General features: G+C 36.2%; 1 protein-coding gene across 4 annotated transcripts in view; it reads left to right on the top strand.

Annotated features, from left to right (window-relative positions):
* OSBPL8 (oxysterol binding protein like 8) overlaps nt 1–19,902 on the top strand; it is a 226,656-nt gene that overhangs the window by 151,593 nt on the left and 55,161 nt on the right. The gene's annotated exons all lie outside the window — the stretch shown is intronic.

Raw genomic sequence — 19,902 nt, 5'->3', positions numbered from 1 at the left:
CTTGTGGTAAGATGCCTATGAAAATGAACCATGAAGTAAATTTTAACCCAGTTGGTTGTTGTCCAGCTGAGTGGGTGTATTTTCAGATTGCAAGAAATAATTATAACCAAAAAAATCAATCTACAGCATATAGAGAGAGCAACTGATTAGAGCTTTTAAATTTGAATTAAGGTAGAGTAAGGTATATGGATTTTAGTATAATTGGGAGAGAATTCTTTGGAATTTTAAAGATTAGGTATAAAGAGATGGTATCATTATAAGGATAGGAAAGTACCTGTTAGATTTAATGACATGATGTCAATACTAGTCACTTAGTTTTAAACAGTACATTTGTCACTGTGATAATAAAGTTACTTTTTAAAAAAAAATTATAAGCGGGAAAGACTCATTGATAGATTGTATATTTTGAACAGTTTAAATATAATGAAGAGGAACAGTAGCAGCTCGTATTTGTTTCAAGGAACATGTTAGAGCATACAGCATTATGGTGTCATTTTAATCTCCTCTGTTGATTGGTTTGCGCTACCACTGTCTTAATGACTCATATCCCTGCTGGAGGCAAAACTTAAATGTTTATTCTCTGCTTTAACTGTTGGAATCCATCAACATTGTGCTTGAAAGAGTATCTTTCTTTATGAATTTTTAATCATGGCTGGGGCAAGCTGTAGATTAGATATAAATCTAGAAGCTTCAGGGAAGATAAAAAGCATTACGTTTATATCCATCTTTGAAGTAAGTAAAAGCTGGGAAGGAAGGAGTCAGAAGAGGTGGGAAGTGTGTCCAGATTCTACAAAAACATAATGGATGTGACAAAAGGATTGCATTTTTAAGAAGAGAAAATGACTTTGTTACTTCATCTTTAATTGCTAAGTATTGATCTTGCTTTGTTTTCCTAAAGCAGCAATTCAGTGCAGGGTGGTTTGATAAAAAGATAAAACATTAGTAGAATAGCCTTTAGTGTTCATCAGTTCATTTTTTAAAAATTAGCAGCATGGTTTAATGCTTTTTCTGTCAGGCTTTCTCTATCTGTTTACTGCTGATTTGACAGTCTTTGGTCCTTCTCCTTTGCTGTTAAATGTGTGTGTTCTTTGTTTGTGGTGGTGGGTTTTGCTACAGTTGGATGTGAGAGAAAAGCCTGTCTTTGCCATATTGGTCTGATTAGCCTCTGGGTGAGCATATACATTAAATAGACCTTCTGAGCTATGAAAGAAGAGAGCTCACAACAACGTAGATTTTCTTCATGTACTGGGGTTTCGCCTGTTTTATTTCCTCCACGGATTGATGGCCGAAAGCTTGTTCGGAATGCTTCATTTGGAGGATACAATGAACTTTCTCCTTCATTGCCAGGTTTGTGCGTTTAATCTTGCATTCCTAATTTCTTGCAGACTTTTAATTAAAATTAACCAGGCATTTTAACATTTTAAAGCTGCTTTCATTTGAACAAAACAATTCTGTAGTGAAAGCTTAGGTTTCAGTAACTGCTGCTAAACAGCTTGACTTTTCCATATTTTCTCTTAGAGTCTCTTCAGCTAAAACTTGAGAAGTAATGATTCAGTAAAGTGGGAATCTTGAGTGCTTACAGCATAAATTTTTGCTTTAATTATAGAAATATTATGACCCTTTGATAAAATTAAAGCCCTTCTAGACTTGAGATAAACACAAAATTATATAAACAAACACATTTCTCTGAGGGTTTACCAAATGAAATCCAGATATTAATATTGATATTTGTTCATTTTTTGCAGAATGGTAGCTGTATTAAAGTTGATGTTTAATGTAAGCTTTAATTTCACCACTTTATTATCTTAATGTTTTTATCTTAAATTCCTAAATTTATCTCAAATTGTGACTAAAGTGAAGCTTTCTACTCAAGTATAGTTTTTGAAATACCTTAGTTTCTTCTTGTTGTTAGATATATTTGTTTGTGATTAATTTTTGTCATGGAAATGTATGATATTTTTAGAGTTATATTTATTAAATTAGGCATTTGACAGCTATGATTTAGGCATTAAACAATTGGTCAATGAGATGTAGACATAAATTGATCTTTTATTATTTGAAATTGTAGCAAATATTTGAATATGTTTAAATAATCTTTTGTTTTCCTTTCAGATTTTTAAACACTATATAACTATGTCTACTCTTTTAAGGTTATATATTCTTTTAAAATAAAAGTATTATTTAATAATGATGACAAAGAAATATTGACTGAAACTGGTACTTGCATTTATATATTTTTTCTGACACTTAGATTTTGTTGAATTAAATTCCCTATTTTCACAATAACCTTTCTTCTTGGCTTTTTGAATATTCGTGTTGATAAATGGTATATATGTTCTTTTGAGATAGTGAAATGCCTCATACAAAGTGTTCACCTAGGCAGTTAAATAAATTATTATAAATTGACTATTTCATTCTTTTCTAAGAGTGTTTCACAAAAGAATTAGAAACCATAGTCCTCAACTCTCCCTAAGTAGCATAAGCTTTAAATAGCACTCATAATCCATATTAAGTCTTCTTAGTGTAGCATGGTTACTCTCATGTGTCTTTCTTTTAAATGGTGTAAATTTAGTCGTTTGTCATTCAGAAGTGGCTTTGCAAATACAAAATACTGAGATTTTTTTTAATGATAAATATTTTTTGTTTTAAAATGAGTTTCATTTCTGCATTTGTTTCTGTCTCTTTGTTTGCATTTTTTAAGCCGACAAGCTTGCTAATATAGTTTGCTGACCTTCATGCCACAAGTCTACTTAGCTTTACAGAATAATCATGTGACTTTGATGAACAATAGAAAACTTAGCTTTTAAGTTTGGTACTTATTTAATTAGTCAGTTAAAGGCAAAATTGTCAGTTTATCTTGTCAAAGAAATATTAAAAGCCATCTTGGATGGATTTGTTTTTATAGAAAAGTAAATGGTTTGCTTTGTTTTCTAATTCTTGAAATAGAGAAAATCATTCATGGAAATGATTCCATCATCTCCTTAATACAACCAGCTGTGATAAAAAGCTCTGTAAAATATCTGCTTTTATCAACTAAGAAGTAGAATGAAATTAAGTGCTTCAAAGAAGTGGCTTTTTGTTGTGTACTTAAGGTAAAAGTAAAAAGTACGTCTAATATCTCCTGATATATACTTCATTGTTGTATTGAAAAAATTATTTTACATGCATTTGCTTTTATCTGATGAAATTAGAGAAAGACTTGTTCTTCATTAGTGATATTTAAAGATAACTTTTTCTTACTGCTTTGAGCATAACCCTTTTTTATTTTTAATTTCCCTGAAGAAAAACTTTTTTCTTTTAGTCACTTCTGCCTTAATAAATATGTCAGCATAGCCTTTTTCTTTATGATTAGCTATAACATGGATGTGACACCCCTGCCCCGTACCCATAGTGATGCCATGATGCAATGTGTTTGTTTATTTAGTTCATATCTGATATCTATCTGTTGATCTCAGCTGTTACTTCTAGATAATGCTCATTTTACTAATCTCTACAACAGTACCTACAAATTGGAGTAAATAAACTTTGAGCAAAGAAAGCATCTATAGACATCTATAGATTGTACATTTTAGGGCATAGTCGTTCTGTGTATTTTGACTTCTCAGATTTTTTTCTTGGCTCTTGGCTGTATTCAATATAGTTGATGTAGCAATTCTGTATTTGTTTTGTCGATACTTATAAAATCTTTATTTGTAGATTTGTATATATAATTTCATTTTAATGACTGAAGCAACATAAAATTTGCTTTATTATATCACAACATTAATGAACCAAGTATATCAAAAAGATAACACCTTATCAGTGATGATAGTACTTGCATTTTGTGGACAAATTAGAGGTTAAGGGCGGAACGCTAATTTATTCAGGGATAATATTCCATTGCATTAGCAGGAGAAAGTAAACCTATGTACTTACACAAGAGATCATCTAATGTAAAATTTACTGTAGATGGGAAACTGAAGTCCCTGGAATTTAAGGAACTTACCATGGTTATATAATTACTTGATGGAAGAGTTATTATATTCACTCAAATTATTGTGAGACTGTGACTACTTCCAAAATGAAAAGATTGGAAGAAAGAAAAGATTCAGGTTTGAATGTCATTAGTTTTTCTTTTGGGGTTGAGCTTTAGGAAATTCTTTTTTATTTGCTCTGATGGCTAAAAGCGTTTCTGAAACGCATTAGTATGTTTTTTTCTTTTCATATGAAGAGAATATTATAGCACTCTTTTGCTTCAGTCTTAAGTACTTTATCACTTTCATGCCTTTCCCCATTAGAGAAACTGAATCATTGGAAGTTAAGTATCGTGCCCAGTGTTATACAGCTAGTAAATGGTGGTGCCAGGCTTGACAGATAGTCTGACCTCATAGCTTATTCTCAAGTATCCCTCTGCCTTCATTATACGCAGTTATTTTACTGTATTATAATTTCTGTTTGAATACCTGGCTTCTCTCTAGACAATAGCCTTTTTAAAAGAAAGGAATGATAGGGAACAATATCTTTTCATGTTTTTATCCCTAAATACAATGTGTTGTGTAACAGATAGGTATACTATAAATACTTATATTTTTTACACACACACACACACACACACACACACATATATATATATATATATACTTGTGCTTTGTTTTTGTTTTGAGATGGAGTCTCGCTCTGTCTCCCAGGCTGGAGTGCAGCGGTGCGATCTTGGCGCGTTGCAACCTCCGCCTTCTGGATTCAAGGGGTTCACCTGCTTCCACCTCCCAACTAGCTGAGACTACAGGCATGTATCACTACACCCAACTAATTTTTGTATTTTTAGTAGAGACAGGGTTTCACCATGTTAGCCAGGCTGGTCTCAAATTCCTGGCCTCAAGTGATCTACTTGCCTTGGCCTCCCAGGCCTCCCAAAGTTCTGGGATTATAGGCATGAGCCATCATGTTCAGCCTAATATTTATATTTATAAGAGGTGAATTCATTATTATTTCTTAGTTGGTTGAAAGGATGGCCATCTGTCAGTCTAAATAGTCATCATTCTCAGTATCTGCTTTTTTGTTTGTTTTTGTTTTGTCTGTTGCCCAGGCTGGAGCACAGTGGCACAATCTTGGCTCGCCGCAACCTCCGCTTCCTGGGTTCAAGTGATCCTCTCACCTCAGCCTCCCAAGTAGCTGGGATTACAGGCGTGTGCTACCACACCCAGCTAATTTTTGTATTTTTAGTAGAGACGGGGTTTCACCATGTTGGCCAGACTGGTCTCGAACTCCTGACCTCAAGTGATCTGCCCACTTCAGCCTCCCGAAGTGTTGAGATTACAGGTGTGAGCCACCTCGCCTGACCTCTATATGTGCTATTGTTATAGGTTCTATAACCTCAGAAAATGTGGAAGTCAGCCTGAGTGTATGTTGCAGAGTGAAAATGGAGCAAGACTACCTGGTTTCCAATCCTCACTTAGCTACTTAATGACCATTTGGAAGGAATTTGGCTTCAATAAAATATCCCAGAGATACTCTTATTACTTTATGTAAGTTAAAACAAGAGACAGAATATTTTGGAGAAAGGCTGTTAAGAAAGTAGTGAAAATCGGCCTGGCACGGTGGCTCACGCCTGTAATCCCAGCATTTTGGGAGGCCAAGGTGGGCAGATCACCTGAGGTTGGGAGTTTGAGACCAGTCTGACCAACATGGAGAAACCCCGTCTCTACTAAAAATACAAAATTAGCCGGACATGTTGGCATATGCCTGTAATCTCAGCTACTCGGGACGCTGAGGCAGGAGAATTGCTTGAACCCGGGAGGCAGAGGTTGTGGTGAGCTGAGATTGTGCCATTGCACTCCAGCCTGGGCAACAAGAATGAAACTCCGTCTCAAAAAAAAAGTACTGAAAATCGTATAATTTTCTGGAGATGGGCTTTTTCATTCCAGATCTCTAATTATTATTACAAATATTTTTTTCAAAGTCAGCAATTAGTACACAAGTCAAAGATGGCCAGATATATAAGAAAATATGACATGGATGAGAAATAACTGAAACAACAGACAGTAGAAAGAGGCCTTCTTGGATATTAGAGTAGTCAGATATAGACTAATGTTTTTAAAGTTCGGTTTACTGTTTTTAAAAGCATAAATGCAGACTTTCAAAATGGAATTATTTAAAATAGCCTGTAGATTTGTGAAATATTAGGATATAAATTTTAGAAATGAATTTAAACATAACCAAAATTAAAAACTCAGTATACATACTAGTAGCGGATTGGACATACAGATGAAGATAGAATTAGTGAAGAGAAAGGTAAGTCAGAAGAATTATTCAGGATACAGCAGGGAAGGAAAAGATGGAAAAAAAAAGAAGTTGAGACATGCAGAATAAAAGGAAAAAAGCTGTCTGTTTTTGATCATAAATAAAAGAAGTAGAGAAAATAGGACAAAAACAGTCTTTAAGTATAATGCCTTTAATTGAACTGATCAAAGATACTAGTCCACAAATTCTCAAGAAAACAAATTTAAAAGAAACTTACACCTAAACACATCATAGTGAAACTACGGACCATCAAAGACAGAGGGTGAAAACACCCAGATTTCACTCAAAAGAATAACAACAGTTAAACTCACACCTGTTTGACTTCTTTACTGAAACAGTAGAAGCTACAGGTGTACTTCAGGCAAAAGGAGAGTGATTTCAGATGGAAAGTCTGAAGTTGTAAGGATAAACAAATAGCAAGGACTATGTGGGCAAATTTAATAATTCTAAATCCAATACAAGTGATGTCTTTTGGAGTTAAAAAGAAAGAGATTTGCAGTATATGACAGTTATTGTATATAAGCCGGAAGGGAGGTAAATTTAAGTTCTTCCAAGGCCTTTGTATTTCCCAGAAGGAGGGTAAATTAATAATTAACTTTAAACTTTGAAAAGTTAAGTATACATATTTTAATTTCTGAGTGAAACCACTAAACAGAATGATTAACTTATGTTTTTTAATCTTGACTAGTTTATATAAATAGAAGACAAGATAATAGAGGACAATAGAGTATGGAAGGAACTAAAAGAAAGTCCAAAATAAGATAAATATAAATCAAGATAAGTCAGCAATTATATTGAGTACTAATGATCTAAAGATTAGTATTAAAAAAATGTACTGTGCTGTTACAAGTGACATATCTATATATAAAAGAATAAAGAAAAGTTGGGGTAGGGAAGGACTAGGGATAAAAAGTGCTGCAAACACTACTGAAAAGAAAGTTCCTGTATCTATTGATACCAGACAGAATAAATTTTGAGGCAAAAAGCATGAGTACATTATATGCCCTCAAAATATATGAGGAAATTTTATAGAAAACAACATGGAAACTAGATCTGTACTTCTATTCTTCTCTTTGTAATTGAGGGAGAAAAGGACAAAAATCAGTAAATACATATCAAATAGAACTTCTCTACTAACAAATTTGTGTTAATGGACAAATATAGAACTTTATACCCAACAACTGTAGAGTATACCTTCTTATCTAATACATATGGTATATTTATAAAAATTGCTCATATGCTGTGCCATAAAGTAAGTTTCAACACATTTTAAATTATTAAAAGTATTCAGAACATATTATCTGACCTTATTTTTATGTTAGAAATCTATAACAAAAATTTCAATAAAAATTCTGTTATGTTTAAAATTCAGAAATATATTTCTAAATGCCTCATGGATCAAAGAAGAAATCAAAATAGGAATTGAAAAAATAACTGACCTGAACAATTATGAAAGCATCACATATAGAAATTTGTGGAATATAGCTTTAAAATAGTGATTAGGGGGAAATGTTTAGCCTTAAGTGCATATTTTAGAAACAGAAAGGAGAATAAAAATTAATAAGCTAAGTATCTTTCTTAAGTTCAAAAAATAAGAGCAAAATAAATCTCCAAAATGAAAAAAAGACTGTAATAAAGGTAAGAGTAAGAATTAATGGAACAGAAAATACACACACTGGAGAGTTTCAATAAAGCCTAAAATTCTTGGAAAAAGACTAATAGACAAACCTGTGGTACGACTGATTATGAAAAAGAGTGTCACTGCAAATCAATAGACAAAAGGTATTTTTTTAAAAAGTGTAACTCTGATACAGTTAGCCAGTATCAAAGATAAAAAAGATATACAACAATAGATGGAGCATGTATTAAACATGTAAGAGAATATTGTGAACTTTTGTATGCTGAGATATACTCAAAAGTTCAAATGAAATAAATTCTTAGTAAATATAGTTTACTAAAACTGTTTTTAAAAGAAATGGAATACCTGAATAGTCCTAATAACCATTAAGAAATTAAATCAGAGGCTGGGTGCAGTGGCTCATGCCAGTAATCCCAGGACTTTGGGAGGCCAAGGCAGGTGGATCACTTGAGGTCAGGAGTTCGAGACCAGCCTGGCCAACATGGTGAAACCCCGTCTTTACTAAAAATACAAAAATTAGCCAGGCATGGTGGCATGCACCTGTAATCCCAGCTACTTGGGAGACTGAGGCAGGAGAATTACTTGAACCCGGGAGCAGAGTTTGCAGCGAGTTGAGATTGTGCCACTGCACTCCAGCAGCCTGGGCGACAGAGCAAAACTCCATCTCAAAAAAAAAAACAGAAATTAAATGTGAAAGCGCCAAATTCAAGTACATAACAAGTTCTGCCAAACATTAAATGAAGGAATAATTCCAGTCTTGCACAACTGCTTTCAGAGGATGGAAGTGCAGAGTGGGAAGAACACTAGTAATAGTATAACTTTGACATGAAATTCAACTGAAAGAGATTGTTCTGTAATTTTTCCAATCAGTAATGAATATGGATTACAGAACTCCTTAATGGTAGTAACAATATCTTTTTATAAAGAGAACAATGCATTATGACTAAGTTGGATGAAAATCTAAGGAAGCAGGATTGACTTAACATTAGAAATAAATGTGGTTCACTATACTAACAGATTAAAAGCAGAATATGGTTATCTTAATAGATGTGAGAAAAGTTTTGATGAAATCCAAATTTCGTTTTGGTAACTCTTAGAAAACTAGAGGGAGTGAACTTCCTTAAATATCTGTATCAGTACCTGTTCCAGCTGGATATGGTGGCTCTTATCTGTAATTCCAGCACTTTGGGAGGCTGAGGTGGGAGGATTGCTTGAGCCCAGGATTTCAAGACCAGCCCGGGCAACATGGTGAGACCTCATCTCTACAAAAAAAATAAAAGATAAAAAAAAAAAAAAAAAGGCCTAGTAACATGTGTCTCTTGTCTCAGCTACTCAGGAGGCTGAGGTTGAAGGATTGCCTGTTACAGGAGATCGAGGCTGCAGTGAGCTGAGATCACACCACTGCACTCCAGCCTAGGCAACAGAGAAGACCCTGTCTCAAAACAAACAAACAAACAAAAAAAAACAGAAAAATAAACCCTGTTCCTTAAATATCTATATTAATGTGTGTACCAATATCAATATCTATATCTAAATATATATAAAAATACATATATAAAAATATACCAAAAATCTACATTAAACATTATACTTAATGGTTAAATATTGACAGTTTTAAGATTAGAAACAAGACAAGAATGCCTGCGTTCACCATTTCTAGGCAATATTGTACTTTAAGTGCTAGATGAATAGAACAGGGTGCACAGAAACAAACCTACACGTATATGAACATTTGACACATATTAATAAAGGAAGTTCTTTTCAATAAATGGTGGCAGGTCAGTTGGTGTCTAAATGCAAAGAAAGTGAAATTGTATCTGCATATCACACTGTACTCAAATGTCAATTCCAGATGTATTGTAGATGTAGATGCAAAAAGTAAAACTACATTATTGGACAATATTTTTATGACTGCAGGTTTAGGGAAGAATTTCTTAAGACCCAAAAGCACTGACCTTTAAAGGAAGAGATTGCTAAATTTGAATACATGAAAATTAAAAGCTCTTCACCAAAGGAAACCATATAGCCTATGAAAAGCCACAGAATAAGGAGATGTTGGCAACAAATACATTTGGTGAAGTACTAGTATCTAGACTACATCAACAATTCTTATATAATAAGAAAAGATACTTTTTTTTTTTTAATGTACAAAAGATCTGAAGACGTTCTTCACAAAGGAAATTAGCCAATTAATATGAGAAAGTTCTCAGCACCATTAGTAATCAGGGACACGCAGACTAAAACTTCACTGACAAACTATTGTGCATCCACCAGACTGGCGAAAATATCAAAAATTTTTCAATACTGAAGTTACTATGGTTATGGAGAAAAGAGAATTTTTGCGTAGTTTGGTATAAAGTTTCAGTTACACATGCTCTGTGACCCTGGATTCCTCCTCCTAGATTTAAACCTTAGAGAAACTTAGGGGTGTCTACAACAATACATTTCCAAGAATATTCATAGCACTATTGTTCATCAGGGGAAAATTAGGAACAATCCAGTGTCTGATAATGGTGGAATGGATAAATAGTGGTGTAGTCATGCGGTAGGATTCTAATCAGCAGTGAAAATGAATGAAGTACCTGCTGTGACATGCTAGTAAATAATTATTGAGCAAGTCAAGTTACTTTTGAGGAGAAAGGGTGGATTGTGATTAAGAGTTGCACGAAGGAGGAATCTTATGAAATGTTAGCAATTCTCTGTTTCTTGATTTGGGTGATGGTTAAGTAAGCTCTGTGTTTGTTAAGTTATACATTTATGTTTTAGGCATTTTTCTAAAGATGTGCTATATTTCACATTTTCTAAAAACCTTTAGAAGTAAAAATGGAGTTATTTCTATTAAATTTTTTATTAATTTATGAAATTTTTAAGTTTCAGAGAATATACAAGAATTAGACCCTTTTTAGGAACTTATGGTCAACATGAGCATCAAGATAATTGGAGTACACTGCAGTAAATACTTTAGTACAAGTAGTGTGAAGTGCTGTTTGTGTCATAGAAAGGAGCAACTAACTATGCCTGCAAAGTCAAAACAAGACCTCCCTGAAGGGGTGGCCTTGTGTCTTGAGAGGCACCATGGCATTGTAGAAACAGCATGAGTTTTAAATGTAGACCTAAGTTTAAATCAGCTCTGATACTCGCTTGTTGATGTTGGTCAGCTTAATTTCTGTGAGCTTTAGTTTTTTCAACTGTAAAATATGGTTAATTTTTTCTGTGTGTGGCATTGTTTTAAGGATTAGAAAAAAATGAAACCTGTAGCATAGTGTGTTACACGCACCTGAGTTCTCACAAATAGGTATTGGTTGCTTTATTATTGCTTTTATTAATATTATTGTGTTAATTATTATAAATATCATTATTGCTGATAAATGAATCAGAATTAGCCAGATATGGAACAAGTTAAAGTTAAAAGCATATAGACTAGGTGGGATAGGATGTCAAAGCAAGAGGAAACCCAATAAACTGGAAGAATAGGGAACAGGTGTGTTTTAAAATTATTTTTATTGAGATATAACTTACATGTAATTAAGTGTGCAGCTTTTGAATTTTTAGTTGCATATAGACACGTGTAATTACTTCCCATAGCAGAAGGCCCTCTCACACTCCTCCGAGTCAGTATTTCCTCCAAAAAGGTAAACTACTGTTCCAAACTCTTAATGCCATAGATTCTTTGTAAATAGAATCATTTGGTATGTACTTTTTTTAAATGGGTAGAGTTGGCTTCTTTCACTCAATATTTGTTGTTCTTTTTTGTTGCTGTCTAATTTTCCGTTGTGTAACCATACTATAATACATTCATTAATTTTACTCTTAATAGCCATGTGAAGTGTTTCCAGATTTTGGCTATTATGAATAAAGCTTCTATGAACATTCTTGTGCCTCTCTTTTGGTGGATGTACACACTCATTTCTGTTGGGTATATCTAGGACTAGAATTCCTGTGTGTTAGAATGGGTGTACATTTAACTTTAATAGATACTGTCAAATAGTTTTTCAAAGTTGTTAGGCCACTTTGTGTTCTCACCAGTAGTAAACAGTTTCAGCTGCTCCATGTTTTCACCTGTACCCGGATAGTGTTAGTCCTTTTAATTTTAGCCATTTTAATAGGGATGTAGGTTTCTGTCTCATTGTAGGAGTGGGGAGGATAATTGGAAGAGAATTTGCTACCCCAAATCACTAATTTCATTTAACATTCCATGTTGTATTCATGAAAGTTTCATTTTTTTTACATTTTATTTTTAGTATTGGCATTGAGTGATCTTTTTTCTTACCAGAGAGGGAAAAAAGATCCCTTTCTTATATCATACAAAATTTTCAATAAAATGTCTGGATTAAGAAAATGGAACAGATTTTTTTAGCTGTTGTATTAATAAACCAAATACAGAATCAATGGTCTTATCCTTGATGTGCTAGAAGTGATTTTAAAATACTTTAGGCACTGGTACTACTTGACTTTTTAAAAAATGCTGCTTTATGAATGTACCTATTTTTTTAACATAGGCTTTTATTGGACTCTGACCAAATAATTATAGGAAAGAGTTAATAGTACCTGTCCTCAAAAATAGAAAAACCTCATTAAAATTAAAATTTGTACTGCTCCTTTTATGCCTACCACACAAGTCTCAATACAGTTGTACCTTTTTTTTTTTTTTTTTTTTTTTAATGTTTTAAGTTCTAGGGTACATGTGCACAACGTGCAGGTTTGTTACATATGTATACATGTGCCATGTTGGTGTGCTGCACCCATTAACTTGTCATTTACAACAGGTATATCTCGTAATGCTATCCTTTTCCCCTCCCCCAACTCCATGACAGGCCCTGGTGTGTGATGTTCCCCTTCCTGTGTCCGAGTGTTCTCATTGTTCACTTCCCACCTATGAGTGAGAACATGTGGTGTTTGTTTTTTTGTCCTTGAGATAGTTTGCTGAGAATGAGGGTTTCCACCTGCATCAATGTCGCTGCAAAGGACATGAACTCATCCTTTTTATGGCTGCATAGTATTCCATGGTGTATATGTGCCACATTTTCTTAATCCAGTCTGGCAGTGATGGACATTTGGGTTGATTCCAAGTCTTTGCTATTGTGAACAGTGCTACAATAAACATACATGTGCATGTGTCTTCATAGCAGCATGATTTATAATCCTTTGGGTATATACCCAGTAATGGGATCGCTGGGTCAAATGGTATTTCTAGTTCTAGATCCTTGAGGAATCGCCACACTGTCTTCCACAATGGTTGAACTAGTTTACAGTCCCACCAACAGTGTAAAAGTGTTCCTGTTTCTCCACATCCTCTCCAGCACCTGTTGTTTCATGACTTTTTAATGATCGCCATTCTGACTGGTGTGAGATGGTATCTCATTGTGGTTTTGATTTGCCTTTCTCTGATGGCCAGTGATGATGAGCATTTTTTCATGTGTCTGTTGCCTGCACAAATGTCTTGTTTTGAGAAGTGTCTGTTCATATCCTTTGCCCACTTTTTGATGGGGTTGTTCATTTTTTTTCTTGTAAATTTGTTTGAGTTCTTTGTAGATTCTGGATGGATATTAGCCCTTTGTCAGATGAGTAGATTGCAAACATTTTCTCCCATTTTTTAGGTTGCCTGCTCACTCTGATGGTAGTTTCTTTTGCTGTGCAGAAGGTCTTTAGTTTAATGAGATCCCATTTGTCAATTTTGGCTTTTGTTGCCATTGCTTTTGGTGTTTTAGTCATGAAGTCCTTGCCCATGCCTATGTCCTGAATGGTATTGCCTAGGTTTTCTTCTAGGGTTTTGATGGTTTTAGGTCTAACATTTAAGTCTTTAATCCATCTTGAATTAATTTTCGTATAAGGTGTAAGGCAGGGATCCAGTTTCAGCTTTCTACATATGGCTAGCCAGTTTTCTCAGCACCATTTATTAAATAGGGAATCCTTTCCCCATTTCTTGTTTTTGTCAGGTTTGTCAAAGATCAGATGGTTGTAGATGTGTGGTATTATTTCTGAGGGCTCTGTTCTGTTCCATTGGTCTTTATCTCTGTTTTGGTAACAGTACCATGCTGTTTTGGTTACTGTAGCCTTGTAGTATAGTTTGAAGTCAGGTAGTGTGATGCCTCCAGCTTTGTTCTTTTGGCTTAGGATTGTCTTGGCAATGCGGGCTCTTTTTTGGTTCCATATGAACTTTAAAGTAGTTTTTTCCAATTCTGTGAAGGAAGTCATTGGTAGCTTGATGGTAATGGCATTGAATCTATAAATTACCTTGGGCAGTATGGCCATTTTCACAATATTGATTCTTCCTATCCATGAGCATGGTATGTTCTTCCATTTGTTTGTGTCCTCCTCTTCTATTTCGTTGAGCAGTGGTTTGTAGTTCTCCTTGAAGAGGTCCTTCACATCCCTTGTAAGTTGGATTCCTAGGTATTTTATTCTCTTTGAAGCAATTGTGAACAGGAGTTCATTCATGATTTGGCTCTGTGTCTGTTATTGGTGTATCAGAATGCTTGTGATTTTTGCACATTGATTTTGTATCCTGAAACTTTGCTGAAGTTGCTTATCAGCTTAAGGAGATTTTGGGCTGAGACGATGGGGTTTTCTAAATATGCAATCATGTCATCTGCAAGCAGGGACAATTTGACTTCCTCTTTTCCTAATTGAATATCCTTTATTTCTTTCTCTTGACTGATTGCTCTAGCCAGAACTTCCAACACTATGTTGAATAGGAGTGGTGAGAGAGGGCATCCCTGTCTTGTGCCAGTTTTCAAAGGGAATGCGTCCAGTTTTTGCCCATTCAGTATGATACTGACAGTGGGTTTGTCCTAAATAACTCTTATATTTTGAGATACGTTCCATCAATACCGAATTTATTGAGAGTTTTTAGCATGAAGGGCTGTTGAACTTTGTCAAAGGCCTTTTCTGCATCTGTTGAGATAATCATGTGGTTTTTGTCTTTGGTTCTGTTTATATGATGGATTACGTTTATTGATTTGCGAATGTTGAACCAGCCTTTCATCCCAGAGATGAAGCCCACTTAATCATGGTGGATAAGCTTTTTCATGTGCTCCTGGATTCGGTTTGCCAATATTTTATTGAGGACTTTTGCATCGATGTTCATCAGGGATATTGGTCTAAAATTCTCTTTTTTTGCTGTGTCTTTGCCAGGCTTTGGTATCAGGATGATGCTGGCCTCATAAAATGAGTTAGGGAGGATTCCCTCTTTTTCTATTGATTGGAATAGTTTCAGAAGGAATGGTACCACCTCCTCCTTGTGCATCTGGTAGAATTCAGCTATGAATCAGTCTGGTCCTGGACTTTTTTTGGTTGGTAGGCTATTAATTATTGCCTCAATTTCAGAGCCTGTTATTGGTCTATTCAGCGATTCAGCTCCTTCCTGGTTTAGTCTTGGGAGGGTGTATGTGTCCAGGAATTTATCCATTTCTTCTAGATTTTCTAGTTGATTTGCGTAGAGGTGTTTATAGTATTCTCTGATGGTAGTTGTATTTCTGTGGGGTCGATGGTGATATCCCCTTTATCATTTTTTATTGCGTCTATTTGATTCTTCTCTCTTTTCTTCTTTATTAGTCTTACTAGCGGTCTTTCAATTTTGTTGATCTTTTCAAAAAAGCAACTCCTGGATTCATTGATTTTTTTGAAGGGTTTTTTGTGTCTCTCTCTCCTTCAGTTCTGCTCTGATCTTAGTTATTTCTTGCCTTCTGCTAGCTTTTGAATGTGTTCGCTCTTGCTTCTCTAGTTCTTTTAATTGTGATGCTAGGGTGTAAATTTTAGATCTTTCCAGTTTTCTCTTGTGGGCATTTAGTGCTATAAATTTCCCTCTACACACCGGTTTCAGTGTGTCCCAGAAATTCTGGTATGTTGTGTCTTTGTTCTCATTGATTTCAAAGAACATCTTTATTTCTGCCTTCATTTTGTTATGTACCCAGTAGTCATTCAGGAGCAGGTTGTTCAGTTTCCATGTAGTTGAGTGGTTTTGAGTGAGTTTCTTAATCCTGAGTTCAAGTTTGATTGCACTGTGGTCTGAGAGAGAGTTTGTTATAATGTCTGTTCTTTTACATTTGCTGAGGAGTGCTTTACTTCCAACTATGTGGTCAATTTTGGAGTAAGTGCGATATGGTGCTGAGAAGAATGTATATTCTGTTGATTTGGGGTGGAGAGTTCTGTAAATGTCTATTAAGTCTGCCTGGTGCAGAGCTGAGTTCAATTCCTTGATATCCTTTTTAGCTTTCTGTCTCGTTGATCTGTCTAATGTTGACAATGGGGTGTTAAAGTCTCCCATTATTATTGTGTGGGAGTCTAAGTCTCTTTGTAAGTCTCTAAGGACTTGCTTTATGAATCTGGGTGCTCCTGTATTGGGTGCATATATATTTAGGATAGTTAGCTCTTCTTATTGAACTGATCCCTTTACCATTATGTAATGGCCTTCTTTGTCTCTCCTGATCTTTGTTGGTTTGAAGTCTATTTTATCAGAGATTAGGATTGCAACCCCTGCCTTTTTTTTGTTTTCCATTTGCTTGGTAGGTCTTCCTCCATCCCTTTATTTTGAGCCTATGTGTGTCTCTGCACGTGAGATGGGTCTTCTGAATACAGCACACTGATGGGTCTTTTTTTTTTTATTTTCTTCTGTATGCTATTTATTTGTTTATTTTCTTATTTGTTATACTTTAAGTTCTAGGGTACATGTGCACAACGTGCAGGTTTGTTACATATGTATACATGTGCCATGTTGGTGTGCTGTACCCATTAACTTGTCATTTACATTAGGTGTATCTCCTAATGCTATCCGTTTCCCCCTTCCCCCACTCCATGACAGGCCCCGGGGTGTGATGTTCCCCTTCCTGTGTCCGAGTGTTCTCATTGTTCAATTCCCACCTATGAGTGAGAACATGGCAGTGTTTGGTTTTTTGTCCTTGAGATAGTTTGCTGAGAATGAGGGTTTCCAGCTTCATCCATGTCCCTACAAAGGACATGAACTCATCCTTTTTTATGGCTGCGTAGTATTCCATGGTGTATATGTGCCACATTGTCTTAATCCAGTCTATCATTGATGGACATTTGGGTTGGGTCCAAGTCTTTGCTCTTGTGAATAGTGCCACAGTAAACATATGTGTGCATGTGTCTTTATAGCAGCATGATTTATAATCCTTTGGGTATACACCCAGTAATGGGATGGCTGCGTCAAATGGTAATTCTAATTCTAGATCCACTGATGGGTCTTGACTGTTTATCCAATTTGCCAGTCTGTGTCTTTTAATTGGAGCATTTAGCCCCTTTATATTTAAGGTTATTATTGTTATGTGTGAACTTGATCCTGTCATTATGATGTTAGCTGGTTATTTTGCTCATTAGTTGATGCAGTTTCTTCCTAGCATCAATGATCTTTACAATTTGCCATGTTTTTGCAGTGGCTGGTACCGGTTGTTCCCTTCCATGTTTGGTGCTTCCTTCAGGAACTCTTGTAGGACAGGCCTGGTGGTGACAAAATCTCTCAGCATTTGCTTGTCTGTAAAGGATGTTATTTCTCCTTCACTATGAAGCTTAGTTTGGCTGGATACAAAATTTTGGGTTGTAAATTATTTTATTTAAGAATGTTGAAAATTGGCCCCCACTCTCTTCTGGCTTGTAGAGCTTCTGCTGAGAGATCCACTGTTAATCTGATGGGCTTCCATTTGTGGCTAACTCGACCTTTCTCTCTGGCTGCCCTTAACATTTTTTCCTTCATTTCAACTTTGGTGAATCTGACAATTATGTGTCTTGGAGTTGCTCTTCTCGAGGAGTATCTTTGTGGTGTTCTCTATATTTCCTGAATTTGATTGTTGGCCTGTCTTGCTAGGTTGGGGAAGTTCTCCTGGATAATATCCTGCAGAGTGTTTTCCAACTTGGTTCCATTCTCCCCGTCACTTTCAGGTACACCAGTCAGACGTAGATTTGGTCTTTTCACATAGTCCCATATTTCTTGGAGATTTTGTTAGTTTCTTTTTACTCTTTTTTCTCTAAACTTCTCATTTCATTTCATTCATTTGATTTTCAGTCACTGGTACCCTTTCTTCCAGTTAATCGAATCTGCTACTGAAGCTTGTGCATGTGTCACGTAATTCTCATGCCGTGATTTTCAGCTGCATCAGGTCATTTAAGGACTTCTCTACACTGGTTATTCTAGTTAGCCGTTTGTCTCATCTTTTTTCAAGGTTTTTACCTTCTTTGCAATGGGTCCAAACTTCCTCCTTTAGCTGGGAGAAGTTTGATCTTCTGAAGCCTTCGCCTCTCGACTCATCAAAGTCACTCTCCGTCCAGCTTTGTTCCATTGCTGGAGAGGAGCTGTGGTCCTTTGGAGGGAGAGAGGTGCTCTGATTTTTAGAATTTTCAGCTTTTCTGCTCTGTTTTTTCCCCATCTTTGTGGTTTTATCTACCTTTGGTCTTTGGTGATGGTGACATACACGTGGGGTTTTGGTGTGGATGTCCTTTTTCCTTCTAACAGGACCCTTAGCTGCAGGTCTGTTGGAGTTTGCTGGAGGTCCACTGCAGACGCTGTTTGCCTGGGTATCAGCAGTGGAGGCTGCAGATCAGCAAATATTGCTGAACAGCACATGTTGCTGCCTGATCATTCCTCTGGAAGCTTCGTCTCAGAGGGGTACCTGGCCGTGTGAGGTGTCAGTCTGCCCCTACTGGGGAGTGCCTCCCAGTTAGGCTGCTTGGGGGTCAGGGACCCACTTGAGGAGGCAGTCTGTCCGTTCTCAGATCTCAAACTCCATCCTGGGAGAACCACTACTCTCTTCAAAGCTATCAGACAGGGACATTTAAGTCTGCAGAGGTTTCTGCTGCGTTTTGTTCGGTTATGCCCTGCCCCCAGAGGTGGAGTCTACAGAGGCAGGCAGGCTTCCTTGAGCTGCAGTGGGCTCCACCCAGTTGGAGCTTCCTGGCCGCTTTGTTTACCTACTCAAGCCTCAGCAGTGGCGGGCATACCTCCCCCAGCCTCGCTGCTGCCTTGCAGTTAGATCTCAGACTGCTGTGCTAGCAATGAGTGAGGCTCTTTGGGCGTGTGACCCTCCGAGCCAGGCACGGGATATAATCTCCTGGTGTGCTTTTTGCTAAGACAGTTGGAGAAGCGCAATATTAGGGTGGGAGTGACCCGATTTTCCAGGTGCTGTCACAGCTTCCCATGGCTAGGAAAGGGAATTCCCTTACTCCTTGTGCTTCCTGGGTGAGGTGATGCCTCACCCAGCTTCGGCTCACACTCGATGGGCTGCACCCACTATCCTGCACCCACTGTGCGACAAGCCCCAGTGAGATGAACCCGGTACCTCAGCTGGAAATGCAGAAATCACCCGTCTTCTGTATTGCTCACGCTAGGAGCTGTAGACTGGAGCTGTTCCTATTCAGCCATCTTGGAAGCACCCAGTTGTACCTTTATAATAGTAATTTGTTTGTTGGTGTCGGCTTAGTGCTATATATTAAAGTGTTATGTGATTACAGGAGTATATGCATGTTTGTCCCAATGCACTCTAGTATTTTAGATTCATCCTTTTGCAATAACAATAGAAAGTGATGATAATAAAAGTGAACATTAATTTAATGTATGCTGTGTGCAAAAACTCTGTGCTAAGTGCTTTGTATGTATCCTCATCTAATTCTCACCATACGCACATTATAAGATTTTTAAAAAGTCAATCCAGATTTATTTCCCTAATCTTTTATCACCTCGTCTGAAATTGTTTTCCATTTTCACCAGAGGTATGAAAAGTATGTTGGGTTGGTTCCATTAGTTAGAATTCATTGCTGGAAACCAGCTGACTGGAATAAAAGCTCTATGAGGGCTGAATTTTTGCAAAGTTCTACAGGAGCAAAGAAAACAGATATTTCACAATGTTGGTGGGTTCAGGGAAATACTTCATTGTTTCCAAGCCTTAATTCTGAAGGATTTTACTAGATATGACCCTTTAGAGATCTTTAATAGTTTAAAGCCGTATGTACAGGCTTCCTGAACTGATTTATATCAA

Source organism: Piliocolobus tephrosceles, chromosome 10 (genome assembly GCF_002776525.5).
Source record: "Piliocolobus tephrosceles isolate RC106 chromosome 10, ASM277652v3, whole genome shotgun sequence".
Taxonomy (NCBI): Eukaryota; Metazoa; Chordata; class Mammalia; order Primates; family Cercopithecidae; genus Piliocolobus; species Piliocolobus tephrosceles.
Note: the sequence above shows the minus strand (reverse complement) of the source record. Positions and strands in the feature narration are given on the sequence as shown.